The following is a 17,997-nucleotide window of genomic DNA, read 5'->3' on the forward strand; positions in this document are numbered from 1 at the left end:
AAGCCAGGAATTAATTAGCCAGTCAGGGGTCTTTCTGATGATGAAATCTTCTGGAGTTTTCACACCTAACAGTCATGTGCTTCTCCATTCTCAGGCTGATAAACAGGAGTTCTTGCTCACTGCCTAATTAATTGAGTTCAGCTGTGAGAATTGACAGTCTCATGGCCTCCCAGAGGCCCTAATTCAGGCAAGATGTTCCCCCCACAATTCCTTGCCACAGAACCATTGTAGTTAACAACCTTACAAACCAGGTGTTCTTGACAAGAACCATAGGTGGAGAAGGCTTCAGGTTGAAGAACTGGGCCCAAGCTGGTAAGTATTAAGGCTGAGATAGTCAAGAACTAGTTGCAGAAAAAAGTACAGCAAAAACAAAGAGTCTTGTAGCAGTAAGATTTATTGTAACACAAACAATGTATGAAGTGTTATCAACTGGCGGGCATATATACATGGGTATAGAGTGGGGATGGACAGACTTCAGGCTTGCAAGATTTATCTTGCTTTTTACTAGAACCAATCCACCAACTGGAACCAGGTGCAAAAGATATACACATATAATTAAAGAATTCTGAGCTCCAGTAATTTGTTTTGAGTATTAGAACTAAACTGAGCTCACAGTCCTTCTACATAAAAATCTACATTTGGTTACCCTCACCCCACTTTCTCAATTTTAGCACCAAAACATAGAACAGGGGAGCAATTTTGTCATTGTCAAAACATTAGAAGCCAGAAATCCTTGCTAACCTAGTTAACCTTACAGGGTTAGTAGTCTATTTATTTATTAATGGTTTTTAACCTTGATGGCTATGTTCTGCCTCCACTGTTGGAGCAGCATATCTCTGAATTCCAGTTGCTGGAGATCTCAGGAGGAGGCTGTTAAGAAAGCCAGAATTTAAAATGGCTCTTGGTAAAGAATTGTGGGATTTCGTCTTGTGTGCAATGGGGCCTCTGTGTGAGGGCAATGACTTTGCAGTTTTGTTTTAACAGCTGAAGCTAATTAGTGATGCCTAAGCAAGAACATCTGCTTATCAGCTAAGAGCCTGGCACTAAAGGCCAGTTGGCCTGGGAAGGTTTGGGGAGTATGTGCCAGTTAGGTGCAAAAGCTTGAAGAAGCATTGCATCATGAGAAAGCCCCCTGATTGGCTAATTAGTTCTGGACTGTTGCTAGGATCTTTGCCATAAGTATAGGAGTGAAATATTTAGCCTTTGTTTCCCTGGGTTCCATCTTGCCTATAGGTGGTTACCTGTGTGGGTTCTGTTTCTATCTGCTACCCAGACTATGCATCTCTGAGGAGCTGTGGGACTATACGACTAATATCTTTTCTGTAAGTATAGTATAGGCTAGTTAGTTTTGTTATTTTGTTTTGTGATTGAACTCTCTGTATTTTATCTTGTCTCTGGGTGGGGGTTTTAAGGAACTGTTTTGCTGCTATTAATTGTGCACTTATATTTAAGAAAGCTGCTCCTTATTTACCAGTGTGTGTTCATTTCAGGAGAAGTTTGGCTCTGAATCTGGTACCTTGGCTATTGGCAACAGAGTTCCGTGTATTTGGTAATTTGCTTAAGGCCGTAAGGTAAGGAGTGTTCTTTTGGTTCTTGTCTTTTGGAATCCTTGGCAGGTTTATTCCTGGTGCTCTGGGTTTCCCCTTGACACAGAGTGGTTGACCAGTTCAAGGGGTGTTGACAGTCTACCTACCTTGCAGGGTTGCTGTTGGCTTACTCAGCCTTGGTAAGGGAGTCACTGGGTTTGTGCCTTGCCAAGATCAATTGCTCTGGGTGGGGATTGAGTCCTGGGATGAAGCAGGTCCAGTTTAGGACAGGTTCATGACAGAGGCGAGTGCTGTTACACTCAGGTCTTGCTTAGGGCTTCCCACAGGCATCTGGTTGGCCATGGTGAGAATAGGATGCTGGACTAGATGGGCCATTGGCCTAATCCAGGAGAACTAATCTATGTACTGATGTTTTTATGCACTTTAAATCATCTAGAGAGCAACCTGTATATCCTGATCACAATGAAATACAAAAAATAGTCTGTGACAATTCTACATCGACAAAGTGCAGGTATCCAAGAGTTCAATAACAAAGCTGTTGTGCCAGCTCAGGTCTGACACCAAGCAATGTCTTAAATCAGCAGCTTTCAAATGTCATGTCCTCAGGAACCCCTTTTCACATTGATTTGTCAGTTCAGAATCTTCTGTAGCAGATTTCAGGGCAAATTCTACAGTGCATTCAGTTTGTGAAGTGAGCCAGGCAGACCCATTACTGTAACTATTCTGTGCACAAACTGACTGTGTGCTCTGAAATACCCCATACTCTCCTAAGCACTTAAAGGAAGATCAGTAATGATGAACAAGCCCCTGCCCTCCCAGCACCATATCTCTCATTTCCAGTCATCTCATCAAGTAATCTCTGAACAGCTCCCACAGAATTCCTAGAAATATAGGGGAAAATCGCTCTTCAGTAGAAGTCTGGGAAAGTATCCTTGGGCTCACCTTTTCCTCTGAATTACTGGTTTCTTAAAGGGCCAAGACCAAATCAGACAGAAAAACACTGTTGAGCATTTCTATAAGCTAGTTCCTGTAACTTCCAGCAGCTACAGCAAGCATGGCCATTGGCCAGGGATGATGGGAGTTGTAGTTCAGCAGTATCTGGAGGGCCAAGGTTTCCCACAGCCCCTATAAGCATTCACCTTGGTGTTGTTCATCCTGCGTTGGATTGCAAACTTTTATTCTAGTAGGGCTTTTCTGTATCTTTAAAAGCTAGGCGACAAATGGAAATTAAGCAGGTGAACTTTTACCTGGATCACAGATACAAGATGATCAATGAGATGGAGCGACTCCCCTCTGAGGAAAGGTTGCAGCATTTGGGGCTTTTTAGTTTAGAAAAAAGTCGAGTCAGAGATGACTTGGCAGAAGTGTATAAAATTATGCATGGACATCCAATGAAGCTGAATGCTGGAAGATTCAGGACAGATAAAAGAAAGTCATTTCTTCACACAGTGCATAGAAGCTATGGAACTCGCTTCCAGAGGAGGCGGTGATGGCCACCAACTTGGATGGCTTTAAAAGAGGATTAGACAAAGAAGAATAAGGTTATCAATGTCTACTAGCCACGATGGCTATGCTCTGCCTCCACAGTTGGAGGCAGTATGCTTCTGAATACCAGTTGCTGGAAACTGCAAGGGGAAGTGCTCTTGTGCTCAGATCCTGCTTATGGGCTTCCTATGGGTATCTGGTTGGCCACTATGAGAACAGGATGCTGGACTAGTGGTCCACTGGCCTGATCCAGCAGGCTCTTCTTATGTTCTTGGGCACAGGATACAGTCCTATGCACTTTCTTGGGATAAGTTTGCCAACTTTTTCTAAACAGTCTAAAGACCAACAGACAATTTCAGAGAGGGGCTTCTCCCAGCTCTACCTGGAGATGCCAGGGACTGAATCCGAAACCTTCTGCATGCAAAACAGATGCTCTACCACTGACCTGCAGCCCTTCCACCAATTATGGAGACCTGAAAACCTTAATGTACTGTTGTCTGCAGACCAAGGTGCTGTTACAGGAACAGGTGTGGGCCAGGCCATTCTCTCCTTCCTGGCAATTAAAGATACATAACCTTTAGCTAGATGAAGACTCTGACTCCTACATGGAAAATGCAAATCTTACACCAGAACCTTATCCCTGGGTTTCCCAAACTTTGTCTGTGGACCACCAGTGGTTTGTGCGCTTCATTCAGAGAGCCAGTGTGGTGTAGTGGTAGAGTGATGGGCTGGGACCTCAGAGGTGAGCATTCAAATCCCCGCTGCTCAGTCGTGCAGTTCCCTAGGTGACCTTGAGCCAGTCAGTCTCTCAGCATAACCTATCTCACAGGGCTGTTGTGAGGATAAAATCGGTAGAAACTTGTTTGTTACACCACCTCGAGTTCCTTGGACGAAAGTTGGGATATAAATCTAATAATCCAGGTGGCCCGTGGCATGTCTGCATTAAATATTCACATTGATTTTAATTGTATTTTACTGCTGCTTTTATTTCTTGTATTGCATTTTATCGTACTACAGTTAAATCATACTGCATCCAGCACAGCACCTTACAATTTCTACAACAGGCAGAAAAATCATCAAGTGGTCCGCCAAAGACATCGGCAAAAAACGTTTGGGAACCATGCCTTCTCGATTCCCCCCGCCTCCCACACAGTTGTTTTATTCATTCATTCATTTTGTATCCTCCTGATCTCCCTCCCAAACAAGCCCAGGGCAGCATCCTTACAAAGGAAGCCACGCAAAACGGACCACCTCAACGGCCGCGAGGCGGGCAATCAGCGCGAGCTCTTCCTTAAACTGCTGGAATGTAGGCAGGCTTGTGGTGGTGTTATTTTAGCCCGGACGTTTCCCGCTGAATAACTTGGAGCCCAGCAAACTGTCTCCAGCCAGGGAAAAGGTCCTCAGTCTATCTCCGTAGGCATATTAAGAAGTCGCTTCTACTCCCTGTTAGGGTGCTGGAGAGGCGCGGCACTAGATCAGCGCGTGTGGATTTTGCCACTTCCGAAGCATTTTCATGGCTTGAAACGGACATTATATCAGAATTCGTTCATTCCAGAACTGTTGAAAAAGGGGTGTGTTCTTCACATATTCCTCCTCTTCAGACTCACTCGCTTACACACCCATACTAATGGATCGGTCGAGAAACTCCTCCTGACTACGGACAATGGTTCTCTCCACCTTCCCTCCCCTTTTTTTTTCTTTTGAGCTTTCCGATGACGCTCCCTTTCTTTCTCCTGGCGGAGGCTCTTACGTCAAGGACGTTCAGCTTCGCACTGCTGTACCTCCCAGCCGCTCCTTCTTTCCCGGCGGCGGAAGTGACGCCACGCTGCAGGAGAGGGCTTCCGGTACGTAGGCCACAGTGGCCCGGCTACAGATGGAGGAGCGCGCGGGGAGGTGATTTTCTGTCTCCGTCTCGACTTGTTTCCAGCGTCTCCTGTTTCTCTCACTGCCACAATCGGAGCTGCCTTCTTTGCCCGGGACCGAGGTGGCTGTGGCCTCTACACAGCCCTGCCCGCTCTCTAAGTGAGTGCAGAGGAGGGGGTAGCCGGGCCTTGTTTACACAGAGGGAGGGCGAGGGAAGAGGTCCCATCTTCCTTTGCTCCGGTGCTTGTCGGTGAGTTTCAGGGCGGCTAGCAGGGTGGGGATATCCTCTCTTGCTTTTCCTATTAGACCCAGAAGTGTGGGGTACGGAAGCGAAAGGGTTCTGGCGTTCTTCCCACATTCGCGGCCAGTGTGGTGAGTGGAATATTGGACTTGAGAGGGGGACAGTATGGACTTGCATTCGCTCACCCCCGGCCGTTGAACTCGCTGACTCGGGCATGCCAGCCTAGCCAAAGAAACCCGGGTACTCCTGTGGGTACTTTCTGACCTTCTTAGAGAAAGGATAATATTTTTGGGGAAAGTGATGATGGAAGAGATCCGTTGTAAGCTATTGGTACTGAAGCTGCCTCTTTCCATGTACTTGCAAGTGAAACGACATCCCCTTCTAGTGTTTATTAATAAAACAGAAGGTATTTCTGAAGGTCCTTACAATTAATGTTAAACATCTAAGTTAGTCTTCTTCAATCTGGTGCTCCTAAGTTTTTGCTATGATTTGAATTACTAATCCCTGGTTTTCACCATGGTGACTAGGACTTGTGAGAGTTATAGTCCAAAGCATCTGAAGGGCACCAAATTAGAGAAGGCTGAGTTAAGTAGTACTAACTGTGTGTGTCACTGTATATGCTATGCAAGTAACATCTGTGTAGTTTGCTCTTGGAATAAAGCAAGATGTAAATATTTCTGTTACCCAGAATGCATATAGGCTACAGCAGACTGTCCAGAAGATAGCGGAGGGTAAGTTAGGGGACTGGTAAAAAAACAACTACTGGTCATAGAGTAATTAGTAGTAGGGTGATTGTGCAGCTGAGATTTTAACGTTTGCATTCTGTATGCACAGGCAGCTTTTGTAATGTCATAAAGAAGACACTTCTACTTAAAAGTTTTTGTTCTGCCAGATGTACTTTGACAGTTAATATGGCAAGGTTTCCAAGTGCAAACCATTCCAACTTCCCTTGGCAGGTTTGGATGTGTGAACTTTCCTTCTTGAGCCTGGCTAACTGCCAGTTACTCTTATTGTCATCTTCATTAAGTCTGTGGTCCCAGCCATGTTTACAAAATGTGCTGGTGGCTAGGGCGGTGAGTGGATTGGTTACTGCAGAACAAGCTGCTTCACTTTCACTAGCATAGATGGTACCATAAGTGGAAGAAATACTCTTGATTTAGTGAGGAGCCTTTTCAAAGTTGCTATATTGTAGTAGAGCATTGCAGGGTGGTGGGGTGAACCTATGATCCTCCAGAGGTTGCTAAACTTCTACTTCCATCATTCTTGACCATTGGTCATGCTGGCTGCGGCTGATGGGAGCTGGAATCCCATAACAAGGAGAGTTACAGGTTACCCACCCCTGTTATAGATTCATCCAGTTACTTGCCATTGATTGAAATTTATCTGTGCATGTAGATATTCCTTAAACTTGGGTTCAGGTTTATAATGCTAGCACAAAGGAAGAGTACAGGCAGGTATCATGGAATTGCCGGGATGGTATCAGGAAGGCTAAAGCTGAGAATGAGTTGAGGTTAGTGAGGGATGCTAAAAGCAACAAAAAAGCTTTCTTCAGGTACGTCCATAGTAAAAGACAGAGAAAAGAAATGGTGGCACAGCTACTCAATGAGGATGGCAAAATGATAACAGATGACAAAGAAAAGGCAGAAGTGCTCAATTCTGGCTCAGTCTTCTCCCAAAAAAGGATCTGTGACCCTCCCGGGAAACATGAAGTAGAAGGGGCAGGATTGGAGCTTGAGATTGATAGACAAATGGTCAAGGAATACCTAATCACTTTGAACGAGTTCAAATCTCCAGGGCCCGATAAACTGCATCCTAGAGTATTGAAGGAACTGGCTGAAGAACTCTCCAAACCGCTGTCTATTATCTTTGCGAAATCATGGAGGACTGGTGAAGTGTCAGGTGACTGGAGGAGAGCTAATGTTGTCCCTATCTTCAAAAAGGGCAACAAGGAGGAACCGGGGAACTACAGACCAGTCACCCTTACATCAATCCCTGGAAAAATTCTGTAGCAGATGATAAAGCAGTCAATCTGTAAGCACCTTGAAAAAATGTAGTGATTACTAGGAGCCAACATGGATTAGGTGGATCCACAGTTGGCTCCAGAACCGTACTCAAAGAGTGCTTATCAATGGTTCCTTCTCAAACTGGGCAGAAGTAACCAGTGGGATACCACAGGGCTCGGTCCTGGGCCCAGCGCTCTTCAACATTTTTATTAACTACTTGGGTGAGGAGGGAAAGAACATGCTTATCAAATTTGCAGATGATACAAAATTGGGGGGCACAGCTAATACCATGGAAGACAGAAACAAAATTCAAAGGGACCTTGATAGGCTGGAGCATTGGTCTGAAAACAACAGAATGAAATTCAACAGGGATAAATGCAAAGTTCTACACTTAGGAAAAAGAAACCAAATGCACAGTTATAAGATGGGGGATACTTGGCTCAGCAATACGACATGTGAGAAGGATCTTGGAATTGTCGTTGATCACAAGCTGAATATGAGCCAACAGTGTGCTGTGGCTGCAAAAAAGGCAAATGCTATATTAGGCTGCATTAACAGAAGTATAGTTTCCAAATCCGTGAAGTACTAGTTCCTCTATTCAGCACTGGTTAGGCCTCTTCTTGAATATTGCGTCCAGTTCTGGTCTCCGCACTTCAAGAAGGTTGCAGACAAACTGGAACAGGTTCAGAGGAGGGCAACAAGGATGATCAGGGGACTGGAAACAAAGCCCTATGAGGAGAGACTGAAAGAGCTGGGCATGTTTAGCCTGGAGAAGAGAAGACTGAGGGGAGATGTAATAGCACTCTTCAAGTACATGAAAGGTTGCCACACAGAGGAGTGCCGGGATCTCTTCCCGATCGTCCCAGAGTGCAGGACACGGAATAATGAGTTCAAGTTGCAGGAAGCCAGATTTCGACTGGACATCAGGAAAAACTTCCTAACTGTTAGAGCCATACGACAATGGAACCAATTACCTAGAGAGGTAGTGGGCTCTCCGACATGAGGCATTCAAGAGGCAGCTGGACAACCATCTGTCAGGAATGCTTTGATTTGGATTCCTGTATTGAGCAGGGGGTTGGACTTGATGGCCTTATAGGACCCTTCCAACTCTACTATTCTGTGATTCTAAGTTATTTCAGGATAAGTATAGTGTTCATGGGCAGTTGCGTCTCCTGAACAAATTATTTGCCTTTGTTTCACAACTGAATATTTCATCCAGTAAACATATTTGGGCTCAACACAAATTTCATATGTTTTTCAATAGTTGAGCTGATCTGGCATGCCATGGTTCTATCAAAACATCCAAAGGCCCAGACACCTTTGAAAAAAGGAAAATCTCTGTGTAGTGATTTTGCTGTGCGACTTGTTATGGCAAAATGATCATTGCAATTCTCCCCTATTAATTGTCTTAATAAGTTTTCTTAATTTGGCACACCTAAGTTTGAGAACCAAGTTACAAATGCAGAACTACTGTTACTGATCTAGATTATCTAAATCTTAGATCCAATTTTTGTCACGCTCCAGTGTGTTTTAAACAGAATTTAATCCACTGTTGTTCAGTTCCCAGTGGCTACTGTTGAAAGTGAAAGTAAGCAGGCTGCAGCATATGATTTAGAGCAGGGGGAAGTGCCTGACCCCAGCATTCAGATGTGAGTGACTGGAGCACACGTCCCCACTTTTGTGTCCTCCAGATGTTTTGTAGTACATCAGGTTGGAGGATGCTGGTATTGGGCATAGTTTACCTCTCCCCTCTCAACTGTGCCCCCTAATTACACACTCTTTGCTGTCTCCCATGTAAATAAATGTTGACCATAATTTTTACTAGGATCCTGCAGCTTAGAAATGGATTGATTAGTTCTTTTTTATTTATTTAAGGCATTTATACCCTGCTCCTTAGCCACAGTCTCCCAGAGCAGCTTTCAAGAACCAGTACTAAGGTGATCTCTGCCCTAATGCTTACAAGCTAAAAAGGCATGACATATGAGAGAAGAGGAATGGTGGTGAGGACGAGGGAAAAATAAGCTCAATCGTATGCTTAAAGTTATAGTTCTTATAATGCAGTTCTGTCTATGCAGATTCTGGCTCTCTTGCCCTTATAAAGAGCAGTCCCACCCTGGAAGTTTTCTTTCCCATCCAGATCAGATCCTGGGGCAGAGTAGATAACAATATCTGTGCCAGGAGATGAGGCTGTTCCTGCCACACAGTTCTTCAGACAGCTGATTTAATGGCAGAAGGAATCCTTGCTGGAGGTGGCTTGATAGAACTACCCTCCTCTCTTGGCAATGCTAGTGGCAGTTCTGGCTGTCTTGGCCTCAGCAAAGTGCAACCCCTCCCTGGCAGCATCTGTCCCACATATCAGATTTGGAAGCAAAGCAAATGACAATGCCCATGCCAGAAGGATGGGGCTGTTCCTGCCACACAGTTCTTTCTTTAGACAACTGACTTGATACACATTGATATATACATTGCTCTCTCTCAGGCCTCAATACCACAGGGACAGTAGGAGCCGCAACATGCAGGATTTCCCTTCCGTGCAGTTATTAAAGGTGCAGCAGCCTTGTCAGGGTTTAGACCCAGGATGAGGGAACCTGTGGCCCATCAGATGTTGTTGGACTTGAGCTCCCATCAGCTCCAGCCAACACGGCCATCGGTCAGAGATAATGGGAGATGAATGACATCTGGAGGGCCCCAGGTTTCCCCTTGCTAGTCTAAACACTACCCCTGGCCCACAGTTTGAAGCCCTTTAAATATCCCTCCTGCCTGCTGTATGCAGCCTGTCCTATCCTGAGCTGGTTTTGGTCCAGCTCTTAGCCCATCGCCCATTGTTTTGTCGAGTACTTGTTTTTCAGCCAATAGCTGCCTTTGCTCCATTTCCTTTAGTCACTCGTTTCTCCTAGCCTCTCTTGTCCTTCCTATAGTAGATATTCCTTCTTGACCATAAGTGCTTTGAAGTTTATTCAGAACCCCTTCACGTTAGCCTCTTTCTTTTTCTGCACTATGCTTCCTTCAGGTTCTTTTTTCTCAGTTGATTGGCTAAAGGTAGAGTGCAAAGTAGGCAGTCTTCTTCTTGGCTCTCTGCCCTTTACCTTCCCAGTCCTATAGAAATAGTGTGGTTGTTGTAGTCATGAACTGGTAACAATTTTCAGTGTTTGGAAATTTTACCATTCTGAGGATCAGTGTATTTATTAAGTAGTGTGGCATAATGAGCTCTTACACAACAGAAAATGTTATTCCCCAACAAAAGGCTTGAAAGAGGCTTGCATTCTGAAGTGAGACAGCATCCAAATATTCTTTTACTAGAAGATGAAGGCTGGTAAACTCTGGTATTAAAGACTTGTTCTCTCATTTAATTGGCCTTCCCACATAATGTTTCCATGTTGTCTAGTTCTCTGGCAATTGCCCTCTTCTGCAAAAATTAGCGTCTGCCTCTGAAAAGCATATGTGAATTGGATTTTTCAGGAGTGTGTTAGAGTTCCAGGCATATTATTGCAAGCGTAACACCCTTGACTATAAAAACCAATAGTCTAAAAAGCATCAAGTTTGAATGCCATTTTGTTCATGATTCCATCATGAGAGAGCTTTTTCAGCTGTGGCCCCCAAGCTCTGGAATACCCTACCCCAAGAAGTCCGCTCTGCTCCCTCCTTGTTGGTTTTCCGGAGACTTCTGAAAACAATCTTGTTCTGGAGAGGCTTTGGGAGGGACTGAAGGTAGAGCCTGACACTGATTTTATGCCTTCTACATTAAATTTTACCTTTGTAGTCCCTTTAGTACCACCCCTATATGTATGTATATATGTGTGTGTGTGTGTATATTGTATTTTATGTATTTTAATTGTATATTAATTTATTTTAATGTTTTTGTGATGTTACTGTTTACAATTTTTTTATGTACGTGTTTGATTTTATTTTTGTAAGCCTTCCTGAGTGCCCTATTATAGGGTTGAAGGGCGGGATAGAAATATTTTAAATAAATAATAAATATTCCATTAGTCTATATTGTAACCAGTGATCAACAGTGATAGTAAAAGCTAGGAATTAGCCACTTTTGCTTCCAGATGAATGTCCACTACCACAGGGATAGAGTAGCATATGCAGTTGATGTAATGTGTTTTCTTATTATCGTATGTGTAGTACTTTAATCTTTCCTTCTAGCCTTAAACAGAACTAGTGATTCTTTATAGCAGGGCTGTGGAGTTGGATTTGCAGTCGGAAGCAATTTTGGATGGAGTCGGAGTCGGTAGAAATGTACTGACTCAGACTTCAAAATAAAATTAATATTTTAATATTAATTTATTAATATTAATACATTAATATACATTTGCCATTTATGAAGGAGTCGGAGTCGGACAGTAGAAAAATAGAGGAGTCGGAGTCAAAGGTTTGACATACCGACTCCACAGTCCTGCTTTATAGACTAGATGAGAAACAGCTCTGTGCTGGGAAAGAGCAACCAAAATGATCAAGGGGCTGTAGCAACTTCATTATGATGAAATATTACAATGTTTCGGGCTTCTTAAGTTTAGAAAAAAGGTGAAAGGGGAGAGATGATAAAGGGCGTATAAAACTATGCATGGTGTAGAGAAACTGGAGAGTCTTTCTCCCTCTCTCATAATGCTAGAATCTGGGGTCAGCTGAATGGTAGAAGATTCCAGACTTGTTACAATACTACTTTGCACAGTATGTAGTTCAACTACGGAATTTATTGCCCCAAAATGTAGTGATGGCAGCCAACTTCACTGGCTTTAAAAGGGGATTAGACAAATTCATGGAAGATAAGGCTATCAGTGGCTACTAATCATGATGGCTATGCCTACCCTCCAGTATTAAAGGCAATATGCCTTTGAGTATCAGTTGCTGGGATCACCAGCAGGAAAGTGCTGTTGCACTTATGTGCTGCCTGTGAGCTTCCCATAGGCATCTGGCTGGTCACTCTGAGAACAATGCTGGACTAGATGGGCATTTTGGCCTGATTCAGCAAGGCAGTTCTTATGTGCTTAACAAGGCTGTGTGTGGGCTTCTTCCTTTCCACCTTTCTCACTTGCAGAATGTCTTTGACCCCAGGCCCAGACAGGTATATGGGATAACCCCATAAGGAAAGGTAACTGATGGTGGTTGCAGTGATGGGAGTGATGGAAAAGTGGCTGAAGTGGACTGATAATCTCAGTAGTGTTTTCAAGACTAATATGAAGTATTTAGTTGTGACAAACTTTGGGTACTTGAACTAATTAGGGATCAAGATTTGGAGAGCTGGTGTGTTTAGCTTTTACTCCTGCTGGGAGGAAGGGTGGGATACAAATTAAATAAATAAATAAATAATACTCTTCATTCTCTTATGTTGGAGGAAGCTGACTGAACTCATAGCAGGACTTTGCCCTAATTGCAAATCAAACATGTAGCCACAATGCCTATCTAGTATTTTAAAATTTAAGGGATGAGAAATGTTATAACATTGGGTTGCTGAGATTTTTTCCATGTTCTACAGTCCAGAAATTCAAAGTTATATTTCCCACAGTAATTAGCTATTTTATAGTTGTGAATTTAAAATAATCAACAAAATAGGGATGCAAGTTCTAAATGCATGTGTGGGGGACTAGTTTTGCCTTAGATAAATATAACAGAATATTACTGTCTTGAATAGGAAAGTCCCTGCCGTAATTTTATAGTGAGATGGATGTATCAAGTTCTTCAATGCAATCTACTATGTTGTGATGTCATCTTGAGGAATATTTAGGGTCAGAAGTTAGCTATACAGTGAAGAAATAATATGTATTTAAGAGAGTCTAAGGCTGCAATCATAAACACATTTTCTTGGGAGTAAGTCTCATTGAAATCAGCGAGATTTGCTTCCAGGGAAGCATGCATGGGTTCAGATTGTATGTTAGTTTGATATTAGATTAGGTGTTTTCCTGCAGCCAAGCTGTTACTGTTTTTGGTTAATGTAAAGCATCTCCAAGACTGGATCTGAGTGTATACTCCACTAGACAGACCCCAGGTTTGAGGGAAGTGTCATATGGAATAATTATCTTGTGCTGTTTTATGATCCTAATTTCAGCAGAAACCAGTAAAGATTTGAAACGAATGCTGATAAGAGTTAAAGAGGAAAGAGCAAAAACGGAACTATAGCTGGATGTCAAGAAAACTAAAATAATGACAACAGAAGATTTATGTAACTTTAAAATTGGTTCCTCAATCTGTTTCTGCAGTTCTCCCAACAACTATCCCAAGACCACTCATCAAAATGTCAGTAGTCTAAGTCCATCGATGGAGATAATTATACCCTTAAAGGAAGAGTCTGATAATCGAAGGACATACAAAAAAATTATAAGTTATTAGGACATTGGAGTACTCCTTCAGCTTACTTGATTCAACAAGATTTTTTCTATAAGGAATCTGTAAATATAGGGCAGCCATCCTCCCTTACAAAGGATTTGACTATCTCTCAGAACTCTATCCAAGGAAAGATACCAACTAACTCAGGATGACAAAAATGCATCCAACCAAATAAGTTATCTCTTCCATGGAATATCGTTGGATGGTTAAATGAAGCTCCAGACTCCCATTTTTGGGATCGTATTAATAATCAGATCGCCTTTGCTGATTTAGTTTTTCAGTGTCAGGCTTCTTTTAACTTGCATTGGGGCCAGAGTAGTTGGGAGTCTGGCATTGAGCTTATTCTGGGTAGGGGACGTTACAGTGGTGGGAGGTTGATTAACCATCACAAGGGAAGGGATATAAGACATCTTCTTGCTTGCTTCCCTCCTGATCCCCCTCCCAACCCACGGGACACTGGCAGTCATGCAGGGAACTCCCTGGATTTTACTGTTCTGCTGATGAATGAAAGGTCAGTGGCTAATAAAACCACTTTAATCCAGGATTTAATTGTGGAAGAGTGCTCTGACATTGTGTGTGGCTAAATGACCAGGGCCGAGTGGGACTTTCCCAGCTCTGTCCCCCAGGTTTTGTGGCATTCCAGCAGCCCAGATCCAGGGGACGGGAAGGTGGAGTTGCAATTGTCTGTAGGGAATCTATCTCCCTTGTCAGGTATCCTGTCCCTAACTCCTCTGGCTTTGAGTGTGTGTTCCTGGTGTTAGCTCAGGGTGACAGAGTTGGGACTCTTGTTGGTGTACCGTCCACCCCGCTGCCCAACAGTCTCCCTCCCTGAGCTCGGGAAGCTCGTCTCTGGTGTTGCAGTTTCTTAGGCTGGTAGTCCTGTGTGATTTCAACATACATGCTGAGGTTAATCTCATAGGTCCAATTTAGGACTTCTTGGCTGCCATGACAACCATGGGGCTGTCCTTAATATCTTCTGGACCGACTCATGTGGCAGGATACATGCTTGACCTTGTGTTCTGTTCAGGACAGGAAGCCAGTGATCTGAGGGTGGAGGGGTTCTCAGTGACTCTGTTGTCATGGTCAGATCACCACCTGATTAGGTTTAGACTTTGTGCCTCTGATAACCCCCGCAGGAGTGATGGACCGATTAAGATGATCCACCCCCAGAGACTTATGGATCCTGATGGTTTCCTGAGCACTGTAGGGGATGTTCCCAGCATGGCTGGTGCTACTGCCAAAGCCCTGGTCAACCTCTGGAATACAGAGGTGACCCGGGCGGTGGACACTATAGCTCCAAAGCTCCCTCTCCCACCAGGGAAGGCCTGTAATGCACCTTGGTTTACTCAAACCTTGGGCCTGATGAAATGGCAGGGATGGCTAGAATGACGATGGAGAAAAACTCAATCTGTCTTTGACCAAACACTGGTTAGAGCTCATTTTCAAGCCTACCATGTGGTGGTGATGGCAGCGAGAAAAGCTTACTTCTGTGCCACCATTGTGTCTGCCCAGTGCCATCAGGCGATGCTTTTTTGGGTGGTCCGGGGTCTTTTGGGATCTAGCCCTACAGCAGACTCTGAATCATCAGTTGCTCGCTGTGAAATGCTTGTGAGGCACTTCGCAGATAAAATTGCTCGCATTCGGATAGACTTGGACTCCTCGTTAATTACAGTTGTGCCTGATGTCCCTGTTGCTCCCTCTGGCCATTTCTCCATGGATACTTTTCAGCTTGTAAAGCCTGAGGATGTGGGCAGGATTCTGGGAGAAATGAGGGCCACTACATGCTCGCTTGATCCTTGCCTATACTGGCTAATTAAATCTGCCAGATTGGGAGTAGCTGGTTGGTTGACATATCTGATTAACACCTCCCTAAGGGAAGGCTCTATGCCAACATTGTTGAAGGAGGCTGTGATTAGACCTTTGTTAAAAAAGCCTTCATTAGATCCTGCAGATCTTAATAACTTCCGGCCAGTCTCTAATCTCCCCTTTCTTGGCAAGGTCATTGAGAGAGTGGTGGCAGCTCAACTCCAAGTTTTCCTGGATGAATCGGATTATCTAGACCCTTTTCAATCAGGCTTCAGGCCTGGTCATGGGACAGAGACTGCCCTGGTCGCCCTGCTTGATGACCTATGCCGGGCATCGGACAGGGGGAGTGAATCCCTGTTGGTGCTGCTGGACCTCTCGGCAGCCTTTGATACCATCGATCATGGTATCCTTCTGAGCCGCCTTGCTGGGATGGGCCTAGCAGGCACTGTTTTGCAGTGGCTCCGTTCCTACCTAATGGACAGGACCTAGAAAGTGGTGCTGGGAGACTAGTGCTTGACCCCCTGGCTGTTGGCCTATGGGGTACCTCAGGGTTCCATTCTGTCTCCCATGCTCGTTACCATTTATATGAAACCACTGGGAGAAGTCATCCAGAGATTTGGAGTGCAATGTCATCAATATGCTGATGACACTCAACTCTATCTTTCCCGTCCATCTGATGGCAAGGTGGGACTGCTCATCCTAAACCAGTGCCTGGAGGCTGTGAAGGGCTGGATGTGGGTGAACAAACTGAAACTTAATCCAGACAAGATGGAAGTGTTGCTGGCCAAGGGAAAAACTGCCCCAGGGATGGGGTTGCACCTGTTCTGGATGGGGTTGCGCTCTGCTTGAAAAAGCAGGTCCGCAGTCTGGGAGTTCTTCTGGATCCTGCCCTGCTGCTGGAATATCAGGTGGCTGTGGTAGCCAGGGGTGCTTTTGGCCATCTCAAAATGGTCTGCCAGCTGCGTCCGTTCCTGGAAGCAGCTGACTTGGCCACGGTGACACATACATTAGTGATATCGAGTCTTGATTACTGTAACGCACTCTACGTGGGGCTGCTTTTGAAAATGATTCAGAAACTACAGTTGGTCCACAATGCAGCAGCCAGAATGTTAACTGGAGCACGGCTCAGGAAGCATATCACTCCTGTGCTTTATCGACTCCATTGGCTACCAATTTGTTTCTGGGCCTAATTCAAAGTGCTGGTTTTGACCTTTAAAGGGCTAAATGGCCTTGGACCAGTGTACTTAAGGACCACTTATGTCCATATGTTCCTAGCCTGGATTTAAGATCATCTACCTCTGGTGTCCTCTGCATGCCTGGAATGAAACAAGTTAGATTGACAGCCACGCGGGAGAGAGCCTTTTCAGTTGTGGCTCCCAGACTTTGGAATTCCCTGCCCCAAGAAGCCCGCTTTGCTCCGTCCCTGATGGTCTTCCGGAAACTTGTAAAAACTATTTTGTTCCGGAAAGCCTTTGGTTGGGACTGACGGGTCACCCTGACACTGTTTTAAGTTTTTTATCTTTTATTTTTATCTTTTAAATTCTTTTATTCTCACTTTCTTATATGTGTATGCACATATATACATGTATGTATGTTTGTATGTGTATGCATAATGCATTTTATGTATTTTAATAGTATTTTATGCATTTTAATTTACTGTAATGTTTTTATTGTGTATTTTATTATATATGTATGCGATTTTATTGTAGCCGCCCTGAGTGCCCTATTGTGGGGCAGAAATATTTTAAATAAATAAATAAATAAATAAAATTGACAATGAGGACATTGAACTTGTCAGCGATTATCAATACCTTGGCATAGCCATTAACCAAAAGGGAGACAATAGTCAAGAAATTAGAAGAAGGCTAGGACTGGGGAGGGCAGCTGTGAGAGAACTAGAAAAGGTCCTCAAATGCAAAGATGTATCACTGAACACTAAAGTCAGGATCATTCAGACCATGGTGTTCCCAATCTCTATGTATGGATATGAAAGTTGGACAGTGAAACAAGGGGATAAGAGAAAAATCAACTCATTTGAAATGTAGTGTCGGAGGAGAGCTTTGCGGATACCATGGACTGCGAAAAAGACAAATAATTGGGTGTTAGAACAAATTAAAGCAGAACTATCACTGGAAGCTAAAATGTTGAAACTGAGGTTATCATACTTTGGACACATACTGAGAAGACATGATTCACTAGAAAAGACAATAATGCTGGGGAAAACAGAAGGTAATAGAAAAAGAGAAAGGCCAAACAAGAGATGGATTGATTCCATAAAGGAAACCACAGACCTGAACTTACAAGATCTGAACAAGGTGGTTTCCAACAGATACTAGTGGAGGTCGCTCCTTCATAGGGTCAACATAAGTCAAAATCAACTTGAAGGCACATAACAACAACAATTGATCAGAAGATGTAGTTCGCAGTTTGCTAAGGTCATGTTTGCTCATGTTCTTGATGAACTCTTTGAAGAATGCATCTAGTCCTAGTTGCTAGCAGTAATAGAATGTAAATAGAATTCTGTCTTTAGTTATTCTGAATATCTCCCAAGGACCAGAGTGCTTTTAAATAGATAATATTGAGAGCTATGCCAAGCTCTGAATTTGATGGTCTACTCAGATTTTCCTGCCTTCTGAGCTTGGAATATTGGATGTGTGCATGTGATAACTTCTGGATTGCTTATCTTTCAGTCCTTAGAAGTAAATTGGGTTATAGACAGACA

At 43.8% G+C, this 17,997-nt stretch overlaps 1 protein-coding gene across 9 annotated transcripts in view; it reads left to right on the forward strand.

Annotated features, from left to right (window-relative positions):
• Nucleotides 1-297: 297 nt before the first annotated feature.
• ARIH2 (ariadne RBR E3 ubiquitin protein ligase 2) overlaps nt 298-17,997 on the forward strand; it is a 60,519-nt gene continuing 42,819 nt past the window's right edge. For 2 of the 9 annotated variants that reach the window (XM_061618795.1, XM_061618797.1), the window contains exons 1-2: nt 1,147-1,322; nt 1,491-1,571. The gene's annotated coding sequence lies outside the window, so the exon portion shown is untranslated. Of the gene's footprint in view, nt 313-1,146; nt 1,323-1,490; nt 1,572-4,316; nt 5,146-17,997 lie in introns of those variants that run through there. The other 7 variants (XM_061618790.1, XM_061618794.1, XM_061618791.1 and 4 more) reach the window with 4 other exon arrangements.

The sequence above is a fragment of the Rhineura floridana genome, chromosome 3, assembly GCF_030035675.1.
Source record: "Rhineura floridana isolate rRhiFlo1 chromosome 3, rRhiFlo1.hap2, whole genome shotgun sequence".
In the NCBI taxonomy this organism is placed as follows: Eukaryota; Metazoa; Chordata; class Lepidosauria; order Squamata; family Rhineuridae; genus Rhineura; species Rhineura floridana.